The sequence below is a fragment of the Danio rerio genome, chromosome 9 (genome assembly GCF_049306965.1).
Source record: "Danio rerio strain Tuebingen ecotype United States chromosome 9, GRCz12tu, whole genome shotgun sequence".
Taxonomy (NCBI): Eukaryota; Metazoa; Chordata; class Actinopteri; order Cypriniformes; family Danionidae; genus Danio; species Danio rerio.
The window spans coordinates 49745001-49758583 of NC_133184.1; positions in this window are offsets into that span (position 1 = coordinate 49745001).

The window sequence follows — 13583 nt, forward strand, 5'->3', positions numbered from 1 at the left end:
CATGCGCAAAACTGGATTATCGCATAAAAGACGTGTGAATAAAGCAGCGTTTCCATCAAATGAGTCAAAGCAAACAAAATCGTCACTTCCTGATTATCTGCCACCAAATGTCAACAGTAAAAACGGAATTTGCTGCAGTGGCTGTGTCAATCTTTTCTTCAACTAATAAATGACTTGCGTCTCACAAGGCAATCCTGACATGCAGTGAGCGTGAGATGGCGTTTGAAGGTGTCAGACGCGGAGCACAGACACTCTTTATTCTGGAGGTCATTGATGATGTAATAACACTAATACTTAAACGGTATGGCATTTTAGAATGACACAACATTTCAGATGTTTTACAGTGTGCTCAGCCTGCTGGTTTGTCCATTTACACACATTTTCACGAAATCACATGACCTTTTTTAATGCGCATATTGGAATTTGTGCAGTAAAAGTGTTTCCATCATAGTTTATGCGCATCTTTTCTCATCGAATAAAAAGTTTATCCTTCACAGTTATACACATGAGCTTTTTATGCACATTTTCAAAATTTATGCGCATCATGGTGTTTCCATCAGCCGTTTTTTTTTTTTGCAAAAATTGCACATAAAAATAGGTGGATGAAAACATAGCTATTTTTAATGATTCCTTGAAAAGAATCTGTTCATAAGAATCATTTGTTCATGAATCATCAAAAAGTGTAATTAATTTTCAACATTAAAGAGACAGTTCACCCAAATATCAAAATCCTGTCATCATTAACTCTCCTTCCACTAGTTTTCAACCTATTTAAGCTACAAAGCACAAAAGACAGATATTTCGGAGAAAGCTGGAAACCTTTAACCATTGACCTCCATAGGATTTGTATTTCTACTATGGAAGTGAATGGTTACAGGTTATCATCCAACCTTTTACTGTTCAACAGAAGAGCACTTGGGGAATAGTGATTAATTTTTAATTTGTTGGGTGAACTATCCCTTTAATGGTAGCTTAAGTGCAGTCATAATTAAAATTGAAAGCATTTTAATATGGAGAACCAGCAATATATCTTCAAGCATGTGATGGGGTTTAGTGTTTGAGTGGATTTAAATAGAAGTGCTAGTAGATAACGCTTTGGACAGGGTGTTATCTTTGGAGTAAAGCCCAAACTTCAGGAGTCTGTTTAGTGCTACACCTCTATGGCGAGACCAAAATTCCTGATTATGGTCCAATAATCTTACACATCCATCTACAAAATAAAACCCTCACGAATGACATCACAAACAAGTCATAGGCCAAGTAATATGTCGTGCTTTAAAGTACCTCATGTAATTTAGCTTTGCAGGTATTTTAACAATAGGTTTACATCCATCCAAGGTCAACAATGATTTAAATGTATTCATTATGCACATTACAGAATCAACTATGTCTGAAACGGCTGGTTTAATGATCAGATTTCTCTAAACCCCGCCTTTCTGAAAGCATACTCTTCTGATTGGTCAGAAATCGGTGAGATTGGCTGACCACTTATCATATGGTTTGATAAGAATATTTGATATCATATTGTTGCTCATTATCATATCACATCACATTGATTTACTTTTTACGTTTTTTTTCTTTTATGAGAAAATGACTATAATTCTTTTTTTAAAACATTTTTTCATTTATTCATTTTCTTTTTGGCTTAGTCCCTTTATTAATCTGGAGTCGCCACAGCGGAATGAACCGCCAACTTATCCAGCATATGTTTTACGAAGCAGATGCTCTTCCAGCTGCAACCCATCACTGGAATTTTTTTGTAAACATATAATTTATATCATTTTTTTATAAAATTCAAACTTTGCAGACATTTTTCATTTATTTTGAGACTTTTCCTTTTGCTCTTGCCAATTTTCAAGAAATATCCCATATTAGTGTGGAGGTGGGAGGCATTTAATGGGGAATAAATACATTAGTGCCACACTAGACAAGGTCAAGCATCAAAACACCTCTTTCAGGCACTTACTGAGCCCAATTTGTCTCTGTCCTTTTTCTATTAGCCATTGATTGCATTAGTGTTCATCTGAAGCTTCCTAGCTGGGAGCAATGACATTGGGAAAACTGAGGGGGTCAAAACAGACTGGGTTATTTGGGTTAAACTTTAAAAAAATGCTGTAAATGCAGCACACACACAGATAGCCAAATAGGCCTATAAGATGCCTATAGTGAATGCTTTAGGCACGTACTACTCCATCAACAAATTGATTTGCTTCAAATCATCTAAATCCCACCATCAGCGCATTCAGAAATAGCAGTTAGTCGCCAAAAGCCTCTAAACAACTTGCCTTCGACAGCAAAAGCCGCTATATTGCGAGAACCAATCAGAAGGCACGAAGCAAATCATATGTTTTCAATGTAGCAGCATGTTGATACGCTGGCTTTTATGAGGAGACATATTCCACTTTTGATTTTAAAAGACAGAGTTTGGTGAACTGGATGAGTCTGTCTGACTGTTAGTGAATGGCAAATAAAAACGTCCCTTACCTCAAAACTCTGTGCATTATAAGAAAAAGAAACACTGTACCGTCAGAAGTGTAGCACGCATTCATAGCATGTTTTTGCGCATTGATTCTACAATGAATGAGTCTGATTTACTTTACAATAAACAGCAACTGCGTTTCACGAAAGACAGTTAAGATGCCGTTCTTTTATCCAACGTTGATGCTGTGAGTATAAACACGGTTTGTAAAGTAATTTTTTCTGTCTTTTAGTAGATATTTTACAGGGCTCAACAATAAGGACTGCCCAATGGCCCGGGGCCAGCGTGTGAGATGCTCGGGACAGTAGACAGGATCGTTACTGGCCCGATCGGGCCACTGATGCCCTGTGATTAAAGTTTAATTTGCCTGTGACTATTAGTCAATTGTAGGGATGTAACGGTATTGTAAATACCGTCATACCGCAATATTAATTTTTTTCGATATTACCGTAGTCGCATGACTCGGTAAAACTATAGGTCTTCTGAGAAAATTTGCTCAGGCGAATGAAGCGAACGGGAGGTACCGGAAACTACAATTCCCATCAGCCCAGGCTTGGCCATAATCCCTTGCGGTCTGTTGTCGCTACAGATCCAGTAATGCGGAAATGGAGTGTGCTGCTAGAAGCGGGGATCAAAAAGAGCTGGAAAACCCTAAAGCGGGTGTTGTCGCCGCGCGCGTACTGAATATTGGTGTTGTCGCGCGAGTTCTTATCAGCTGTGTTGTCGCGCGCGTACTGTAAAGCGGGGACGGAGGGTATGTCGCGTCGCGGGGGCACTTTTGATCATTTTGGAAGGGAACTTTCTATCCAAGACTAAAAAGGGCATGTGCACTGAACAGGTTGAGCACTGTGTGTGCACGTGCCTGCAAGTTGGGGAATACGACTAATAATCAGTCATGGGGACTGCAGAAACACAGCACACTGTTCAGATTGATGCAGACATGAGATCTCTATCTCACTCATGGTTTGTCTTCTCAAGTGGGGGAAAGACAATGCACAACGTTACCCACTGCTGTCAACCTGGGCCAAGTCATATCTCTCTTGTCCCAGAAACCTCAGTCCCAAATGAGAGGGTTTTTTTCTGTTGCAGGGGACATTGTAAATACCCAGAAATACCAGCTTTTTCCAGATTATATTTATAAGATAATTTTCCTTAAAACCCATCTCTATCTAAGTAAGTGAGTGAGTGATTAAATGTTGAATGTGACGAGTTTTCAACTCAAACATGGTTTAATATTTTTTTGTTATTAAAATTGAAGTTCCTGTTTCAAAGCTTACAGATAGATGGCTAATTTGTATGTCATTGACACTTTTGGCACTTTTTTGGAGTATTTTCATAAGTTTTGTTTTTTCCTGTAAATGATTCAATAAATACCGTACCGTGACATTCATACCGAGGTATTACCGTACCGTGAAATTCTGATACCGTTACATCCCTAGTCAATTGCGTGCAAAAACAGTCAGAACCGAGAAACAATTTGTGTTTCAAGCCTTTAAATGCTACCTTCTCCAGTACAGCGAAGAGACAGCAACATGGCGGCAACATTTGTTTCTAACGTTTTGGAAGCAGACATTTATGAGACACCACGACTAAAAAAATGAAGTGATGTTTTGTGCAGTTTGCTGTCAGTTTGGCAGGTCAGCCATCTTTTTTTTTGCAAAACACTTAGAATTTTGCTCATACATTTAATAGTATTTTTTAAATATTTAAATTCTCGATTTACAAACATTTTGACACATTTATTTTTTAAGTTGTGGCTAAGAAATAGCTATTAACTTTTTTTTTTTTTTTTTTTTGGTAGGGACAGTGAAAATATTGGCAGCGCAAGTAAAAATCTGAACCACTGGTCCGATCGGGCCAGTAGAAAAAATCCTTATCATTGATCCCTGTATTATAAGAGAGACTTTTTTTGTTCACCAAAATAAGTGGTTCTAATTGGATTTGAATTGTAAACATTGAATAAAAGTTCATTCATTCATTCATTTTCTTTTTGGCTTAATTCCTTTATTAATCTGGGATCGCCACAGCGGAATGAACCGCCAACTTATCCAGTATATGTTTTACGCAGCAGATGCCATCCCAGCTGCAACCCATCACTGGAAAACACCCATACACTCTCTATTACACACATGACAAACAAACACTACAGACAATTTTAGCTTACCCAATTCACCAATAGCGCATGTCTTTAGACTGTGGGGGAAAAAGGAACACCTGGAGGAAACCCACACGAATACGGTGAGTGAATAAAAGTTTAAATTCCTAAATTCATTCCACATAAAATTACACATAAATGTAGATTTTTTACAAAATTCTCAGTGGAAATAGAAAAAAATATTACAAATAAGGATAGATAACCTGCAGTTATATAGTATATAGGTGATGTATGTCTACAATAAAAATGTCTAGAATGGATGTCTACAAAAAAAAAAGGAAAAAAGACAACGCTATCTCACAGCAATTCCTAACTTTTTGTTTTAGTGGCTATTTCATATGAATTTGTATGGTCTTATTCAATTAAATTTAGATCGATTTGCTTATCCCCCAATCATGGTTGGGTTTATGGGCGGGGTTGGGTGCCACGCCTTCTTTTTAAAATGATACATTGTCACTCAACTGAGCTCATACAAATTCATCTGAATTAGCCACTAAACTGACAAAAAGCAAAATAGTTACATTTCCTTGTGAGATTAGGCTAAAAATAAAACACATTTGGATCAAGCTCATCCCCCAGGGAATCATCATTATGTTGTTCAATTATTGGCTCCTTTACTAAAATGCGGGGGTTTATCTAGAGCAGGGGTGTCCAAAGTCAGTCCTGGAGGGCCAGTGTCCTGCTGATCTTAGCTCCAACTTGCTTAAACACACCTGCCTGGAAGTTTCTCGTATACCTAGCTTGATTAGCTTGTTCAGGTGTGTTTGATTAGGGTTGGAGCTAAACTCTCCAGGACACCGACCCTCCAGGACCGAGTGTGGAAACCACTGATCTAGAGCATGCATATTGGTCGTTGCATTTTTCCCCATTTAAAACTATACAAGTAAAACTTTAATCAGAAGTGTTTACTTTAAATAGCACAGCAGAATATTGGCTTTTTCTCAAGCCAACATAATATGGGCTGCTAATCTTTTCTTTTAATAATTTACCATACAGTAGAGTGTGCTTTTGAGGACCACAAGCTTTTCAAACACACTGTGATCTTCAAGATAAGCCATAAGCAATCTATATTCATATAACCCACTTTCTTGTGTGAGTCGTCACGAAAACCAACAGAGCACAAACAGCGAAGGCTGTAAAATGATTTGTGCATTACCTTGATTCTGGGTCAGTAGATCATCTGTTTCTGATGTTCCAGTTATCTTCACTGGCAAAGTGCCTGAGTGTAATCATTCAGATTGTGTATTCAATTCATTTCTGTACTAAAAGTGTCTCCATGTTTATTTAATCAGGGTGTCTGTCGAATTTAAGACTTTAAGACTATTATAAATAAACTTTCAGGCTAAACACTTATTTTAATGGCCTGAGGGAAATATATTTTTAACTGTCCCCTTTAAAGATTTTGGTATTTCTTAGCCACATATTTTAAATAGTGTGTTAAAACAAGCACATTCTGGTTGTAATCATAGACCTTACATAGTTTGTAAACGTTTGGTAACAGTTTTATGGAGATGTAATGTTGGTGATTGGATAAGTGTTGACCCGACTGAGTAACTTTACATGGACAAAGGAAAATAAAGACCTGTTAAAAATAATTTTAGACCTACAACACAATATTTCAGTCAATTTAAGACATTTCTGGTCTATGTAGGAATAAAAATTATCATATGCATTTGTTTATATGGCAAAACATCACATTTCACCAAAAAGAGGGTCCATACTGACTCCCTCTCCTGCTCTGAAGGTTATCTTCTCTGGCTCTACTGCTATCAGGCTCCCCCCCCCCCCCCACCCCCCCCCACCCCTGTCTCCCATTTCCTCTCTGAGGTAACTTTATTTTACATTTAAGCTGGGCACAATTAATATCATATGTTTTTATCATTTCATGTTTTATCATTTTAAACAGTCATTTCATAACTAATTCATTTGTAACCATAGAGATTTATTGTCATTAAATCATCTCATTTTCAAGTATTGGTGAATTACTTTTGATTTAACATCAACACTTTATTGCTTCCATATTGTAATATAATGCAATCATATAATAGCAACACTCTCCCACATTTTTAGCTATTAATGCTGCTCTTATTTCGTTTTAGGTATAAGATTGAATGGTATAAGGATGGTTTGACTAGGGATGGCTGACGTGAAACTGACGTTTCGACACAGTGTCGAGATCCCGAAGCGCAAGTGTTTCGAAACACTGTACCGAAGCATGATCCGAAACACCCAGGTCACGTGACTAAAAAGTGTTTCGAAACACTTGGTCACGTGACAAAAGCGATTCAAAGCATCGATCATTTCAGAGGCGTTTCAAGACCCGGAGAATCTGCATTTCACTGGCATGATCTTAATAAGTCTCCGTCTTGTATGGCCTAGTGGACTGTGCGTGTGCACTATGGAACTGTATTTCAAATTTATTTTGGGTTCGAATCTCGACTATTACAAATACTCCAAAATCATGATTTTATGTATTTTAATCATGTTACTGTTTTATGGTGTAGCCTTGATAGGATACAGCTGCGGATACACCATCAATTTAGCATCATTTTTGTAACACTGTAAAACAATAATTCATATTTTTACAGTACTGTGATGGGTTTAGGTTTTGGATAGACGTTAATAAAATACAATGGGAAATTTAATTAATAATATAAATAATTATTGTTAACTTCTGGCCACAACTGTATCTGATCTAGTAACAACCCTGTTATATGAACAAAATACAAATTTATTTACAAATGTTTATTCGTATGTCAGAGCAATGTTGAAACAAAACGATACAATAACAAAGCATCACCAACTGGTAGTAAAGCATTTCAACACACTTGTGACAGTCTGGATTCGAACCCATTATTCCCACATAATAGTCACTCTAACCGCTCGACTAAACCATCTGATGATTCAAGGCTACAAAGTGGGGTTTGATACATCAATTTGCTCAACTGTTCTTTGCTGAAGCTGTTTCAGTGAAATACAGATAAAATGACCACTAGGTGTCACCGTAGAGTGGTGTTTCGAAACGTTTCGAAGCTTCGACACATTTGCTTCGATAGTTTCAGTGTTTCACAAAGCCTCGCTTTGCCCACCACTAGGTTTGACTAGAGATGTACAGTTTTTTACCATCATACTGATAACTTCTATGCTACAGCGCAACCTACGCGCAACGCATAGCCCCTAGCCGTGGCCGTCGGCGACATGCACCTCTCAAAAAATGTAACGCGTACGTGATTGGTCGGCTTGGTAGCACTGACGAGTGTGGGCGGAGGTGAGAGCCGCGCGAGCCCGATGGAGTGAGTGTTTACATGTGTGGAGTCCTGTGAAGGAGCTCTGGTATGGAGACTGTTGTTTTGTGTTTACCTTTTGATTAAAGTTCTTGCACGTCCGCCGGTTCCTGCCTCAAAATAAGCGAATTTGAGCCACTTGTACATTCAGGAAGCACTCAGAAAAAACAAACGCCGATCACTTGACGCAGATGTATAAACCAGGCATTACACCTACAATTTAGTTTTTTAAATCTAAGACTTTTTATAATTTTAAGACTTTTGATTCTGCAACTGGGACAACAAATCCACGTATTGTACTGTATATTAAAGAGTTAACCATTCATATCTACAGGTGCTGTAGATGTGTCAAAGATTCCATAAACAAGAGGCTTTTCAATACAGACTAGTTAGGGACCAAATCAAAAAATATATATTTCTGAAGGATCATGTGAGCCACTGAAGACTGAAATAAAAATAAATAATATTATAAAACAAATTCGTAAAAAGCAGTTATTTACAATGCCAATATTTCATATATGGGAGTGATGCGCTTGCACCTTCCAGGCGAACTCAGTTGAAAACACAGACTATGTGCTGGGTATGGCAACCCATCACTGGGAAACATCTATTCATCTACATCTAACATCTAAACATCTAACTCATTCACACACATTTATTAACATTTTTAATAGCTTAAGTGATTTATTGTCTGGGTTGGTGTTGTTAATTAAGCTACAGAAACCTTGTAATAAACTGTCAGTACATCTTCTGTTCCTTTACAGACTTATTTCTCTACATATAATATTTCTCATACATCATAATAATGTATGAGAAAGAAGAGAGATTGTATCAAAAGAGATTAATTATATCAAACTATCAAAATGTCAATTAAAGTCACTTTGTTAAACCGTACAGTTGAATTTCAACATCAAAACTAAACAGAGCAGAGATCAACATCCCATATGCAATTCACAACCGTAAATAAACACTTGTGAATCACAAAACACAGAAACTGTTAATTAACAGATATATTTTTACAGTGTTTTATTTAATTATATGATATTTGCAATATTTTCTGTCTTTTCTTTACATGAATGGTTCATTATGGTCGGTGACCACAGTATTATTTTTTTTTCTCCACTAAACCACATCCCATTTTTACGATATGTCCCTGACTGTATCTATACCATGTTTATAGGCCGGCGCTGTGTGTTTGTGCGAGGGAAACATACCTGTTTATGCTGTTTTCAAAGCAATAAAGCTGTGCTGTATAGATGAAACTCCACATTCCACGGCCTGAAAGTAATCTCTAAAAAGATTGCAATGGAGATACGCTGGTTTTCCAGTGTTATTGTTCTGTCGTCCTATTGCTAAGAAACAATTTGCAACTGTAACATAAATCTGAAGCGCACAACACAAACAGCTTAAAGGGCTAGTTCAAGCAAAAATGAAAATGTACTCGCTGTTTACTGGCTCAAAACCTTTATAAGTCCAACACAAAAGAACATTTTGAAGAATGTTGGAAACTGGTAGACATTGACATCAGTGGCAGGCAAAGAAAATGCTATGGAAGTCAATGGCTACTGATTTTCAACATATATTTCTTGTGTCTAACCAAAGAAACCCATCTAATTTTAAATTAAACATTTTCTTTAGCCAAGCTTTCCCAATTCTACAAAAAAAAAACTATTTATTGGATTTGCTAATTGTTTTTAAGATTTATAAAACTATTTATATAGGCTGAATTTAAACAAAAAAATGAAGCTGAATATTACTAACTTTAACTTGTTTACATTTAGACCATTTAAATAATTTGCAACCACTTACCTCAAAATAATTTAGTAAATCCAATGATTTTTTTTTCAGTGTACAGCTACTGTATATTAAAGTAAAATCATGTTTATTTTTGCCTAAAAATATTTATAATTTTTTTGTGTTTGTAAGGGTTTTCTCCTGGTACTCCGGTTTCCTCCACAGTCCAAAGACATGCGCTATAGGTGAACTGGATGAACTAAATTGATTGTAGTGTATGAGTATTTGTGTGAATGTGAGAGTGTATGGGTGTTCTCAACAGGAGGAGAACATGCAAACTCCACCCAGAAATGCCAACTGGTCCAGCCAGCACTCAAACCAGCGACCTTCTTGCTGTAAAGTGATAGTGCAAACCACTGAGCCATCGTGTCGCCCTAACATAAGTTACATAAAAATTACAATTTACTCACTATCTCCTTCAAGTGGTTTTAAACCTTTGTGAGTTTCTTTCTTATGTTCAACACCAAAGAAGATATTTTGAAGAATGCTGAAAACCTGTAACCATAGACTTCCATATTAGGAAAAACAAATACTACGGAAATGGTTACAGGTTTTCAGCTTTCTTCAAAATATCTTCATTGGTGTTCAACAGAAAAAAAAAAACAACTCATAGAGGTTTGAAACAAGGGAGAATAAATAATGACAAAATTTTCATTTTTGGGCGAACTATCCTTTTAAATAAAAAAGTTTTGTAATATGTCAATATAGTGAATTTTGTAAAATGGCTTTATATGTAGCGTTCATACTGTGCAAATAAACCTTGTATTAGAAGAAGTAGAGCGTAAATAATTCCTGGATATAAATTTTTTAGGTGAACTATCCCTTTAAAACATTTTTTGGAAGTGCATTACATTAAAAAAATAAAAAAACATACCTTTTATTTCAGTCACATTCCTTCCAGAACCTTTTATGTCCCGGATAAAAGGCGTCCTAGAAGGCAAATCCTGCTGGAAGAATATTGAAAAGTGATACACACTGTACCACCGAAAGGATTAGTCATATGAGATATTAATTTGCTGTAATTATTCTATTATTATATTATTTTGAAAGAACTGGAATTGTGTAACTTGCTCGTATTTCAGAGGTGCCTGGATTCATTATCTGACCACAATACCTTTGCCCTTCGCCGTCAAACGTCAGATGAGTTTTTTGTTGGCGCTTTGGAGCCAGTATTATGGTCCTTCAGGCCATATTCCATGTAGTTTTTTTTTTTTTTTTTTTTGATAAAACTAAGCTTAGAAACTTCTCCTCGTGACATGTTTTGGGGAGGTTAGGCTGGCAGGATTGAAGCTGTTGTCATTGATCTTTGTGTACATTCTTTTGCCAGGGATGGTAAAACCACAACAGTGCAGAGTGACAGGCCTCGTCATGTTGTGTTTTGTGTTGGGGTCTTGAGCAGACAGAGCTTGCTTTTTTTTCTTCCTTGTTTCTCTTTTCTCTGGAACCTTAGGGCTGAGCGATATGACAACAATTCTCATACAATTCATCTCATATAGTACCATTTCTATAAATTCAATCAATTAGTAGTTTGTATTTACAGTTGACGTCAAAATCTCTAGTCTAATAAACAATAATAGTGATGAAAAGTTGTGCATCGAGACTTCGAAAAATGTAAAAAATAAATAAATAATACATCTTGCAGTGAAGCAGTGTAGCTGAGCTTGATTCATTTTGCCATAATCACTTGAACAGTGACGTCTGAAGCTTCATTTTCGTGTATACCAACGTGACTGCTTCCAATTTGGATTTAAAGGTATAAATACTCTTGTTGGTTAGTAAAATGTATAGCGAGAGATTAGGCGTCGATTACATACATTTCTACTGTTTCAAAGCACTGCACTGGTCCCACCCACCAGTAATTGAACTAAAATACAGTGGTTAAGTATAGTAAAAAGCTTTTGAACCACACTAAAGTGTATTGGTGTATTTATTTTACAATTATTTTAAAGGAAGGTCACTGCACACTGTGGTATAATATGTAACAGGCCAGTTGGTGAGTGCAGCGCAAAAAAGCCTCACTCCCATAGCCTCCTACTTACTGTGCGTTCACACCGAAGGCCAGTGTTGGAAAGAAACTAGTTACATGTAACGGCATTACGTAATTTAATTACAAAATAAAAGTAACAGAAATTCGTTACAGTTACTGAGAAAAAAAATGTGTAATTAAATTACAGTTATGAAAAGGTAAAAATTACAAATGGGGTTACAACTAAAAATATTCGTTAAAAATCTGGGATATGTTGAATAATATTAATCTGTTGCTTTGCCTGTTTTTGATATGCACAATGTCTTCTGCTAAGGCCATTTGTTAAAATAGCGGTGCTATTCTGCTTTATTCAGTAGCGTGTAGGTAGCATCGCTACTTTCTAAATCAAATAACTTTTCAGAGAAGCTATTTTTTTAGTCAAGTAGAACAGTAGCATCCACACAAGCTACATTTATCCATTTCAGCTCAATAAGTGACAGCACCGGCATTCACTGAGCTGTAAGGCCGGTGTCTAGCCGATGAAAATAAAGCCACATCATGGCGAGAATGACGATTTCTTCTTCTACCCGTTTTTCGGTGGTCGACAACAAACTTTTTGGTGGATTTTTTGTATTTGCTGTTATATACTATAATTTGATTCTGTTTAGTACAGCATGTTATTTGCAGTAAATAATCAAACTGAACAATTCTGCCTCGTATGTTTTATTGACAGTTTTATTGATCACTAAGATATGATTGACTTGGATTTAAGTTGCTACGATTTTTAAAATGAAAATTGCAAAAATAGCTTAGATGTATTTTTTTTTTATTGCAAGTGCCACAAAAATCACCCTGCACAACTAACTAAAATGTACATTTTGTAACAACAGTAAACATTTTTTGTCATAAGATCTGTTTTTTTGGTGGCTCTACTTTAAAATTAAATTAATATAATCTTAATTCAAGTGATGAAAGATTTATAAATTCTAACAGTAAACAGAGAGCTAGGCTACTGTAAGCTCACTCCTGCTCGGTATAAATGCTTGAAAATTATTTAGTTGAAAATATCCATTAGCAAAGTAATGGATGTAAAGCAATCAGATGTAATCAGTTACATTACTTTTATTATGTAATTGAAAAGGTACACTACTTATTACATTTTTAAATGGGGTCATTTATAGTCTGTAATCTATTACTTGCCAAAGTAACCTCCTCAACACTGCCGAAGGCGGCGAGAGAGTCAAAGTTGGCTCTGGCTGCCCTCGCGACAACGATGTCTGCCTTCACATTTCTGGTGGCAAGAGTGTCAAAGTTCACTACATTGATCTCGTATTTAAAGGGGCCATTACAGCATATCAGCAAATCGATCATATTCTCACATTAAAAACCATGCTTTCTAGCGTGAAAATGTTGCGCACTTCATTAAATTTATTTAACTATGGAAGATCAAGTTGTTGCATGTGGTGATACGGTGTGGCTTTGCTCCACTTATCCAAAATGTGTTGATACAGTATGTCTGAAATATTCTGAAGCAGCAATACTGTTTTGTATTGTTGCATGAGATTCCCACTTTTTTAAAGAAAAAAAACTCTATACCATTAATGCACATCATTAACTCGCCAGTAACTTTTTTAATGGATGTTCCTGGAAGAAAACATCATAACTAATTGGAAATCCGGCGACCAGTGGTGTAAAGTAACTAATTACAAATACTTAAATTACTGTTACTGAGTAGTTTTTTTCTCAGAAATTGTAATTAACTAAGTAGTTTTAAAATATGTGTACTTGAGTCAATTTTTAGTGCTGTATCAGTACTTTTACTCCACTACTTTCCTTCATCCTGCAGTCACTACTTTATTTTTTCCTGTTTATGGGGATTAGAACAATCAGTCCTGTGATTCCTGT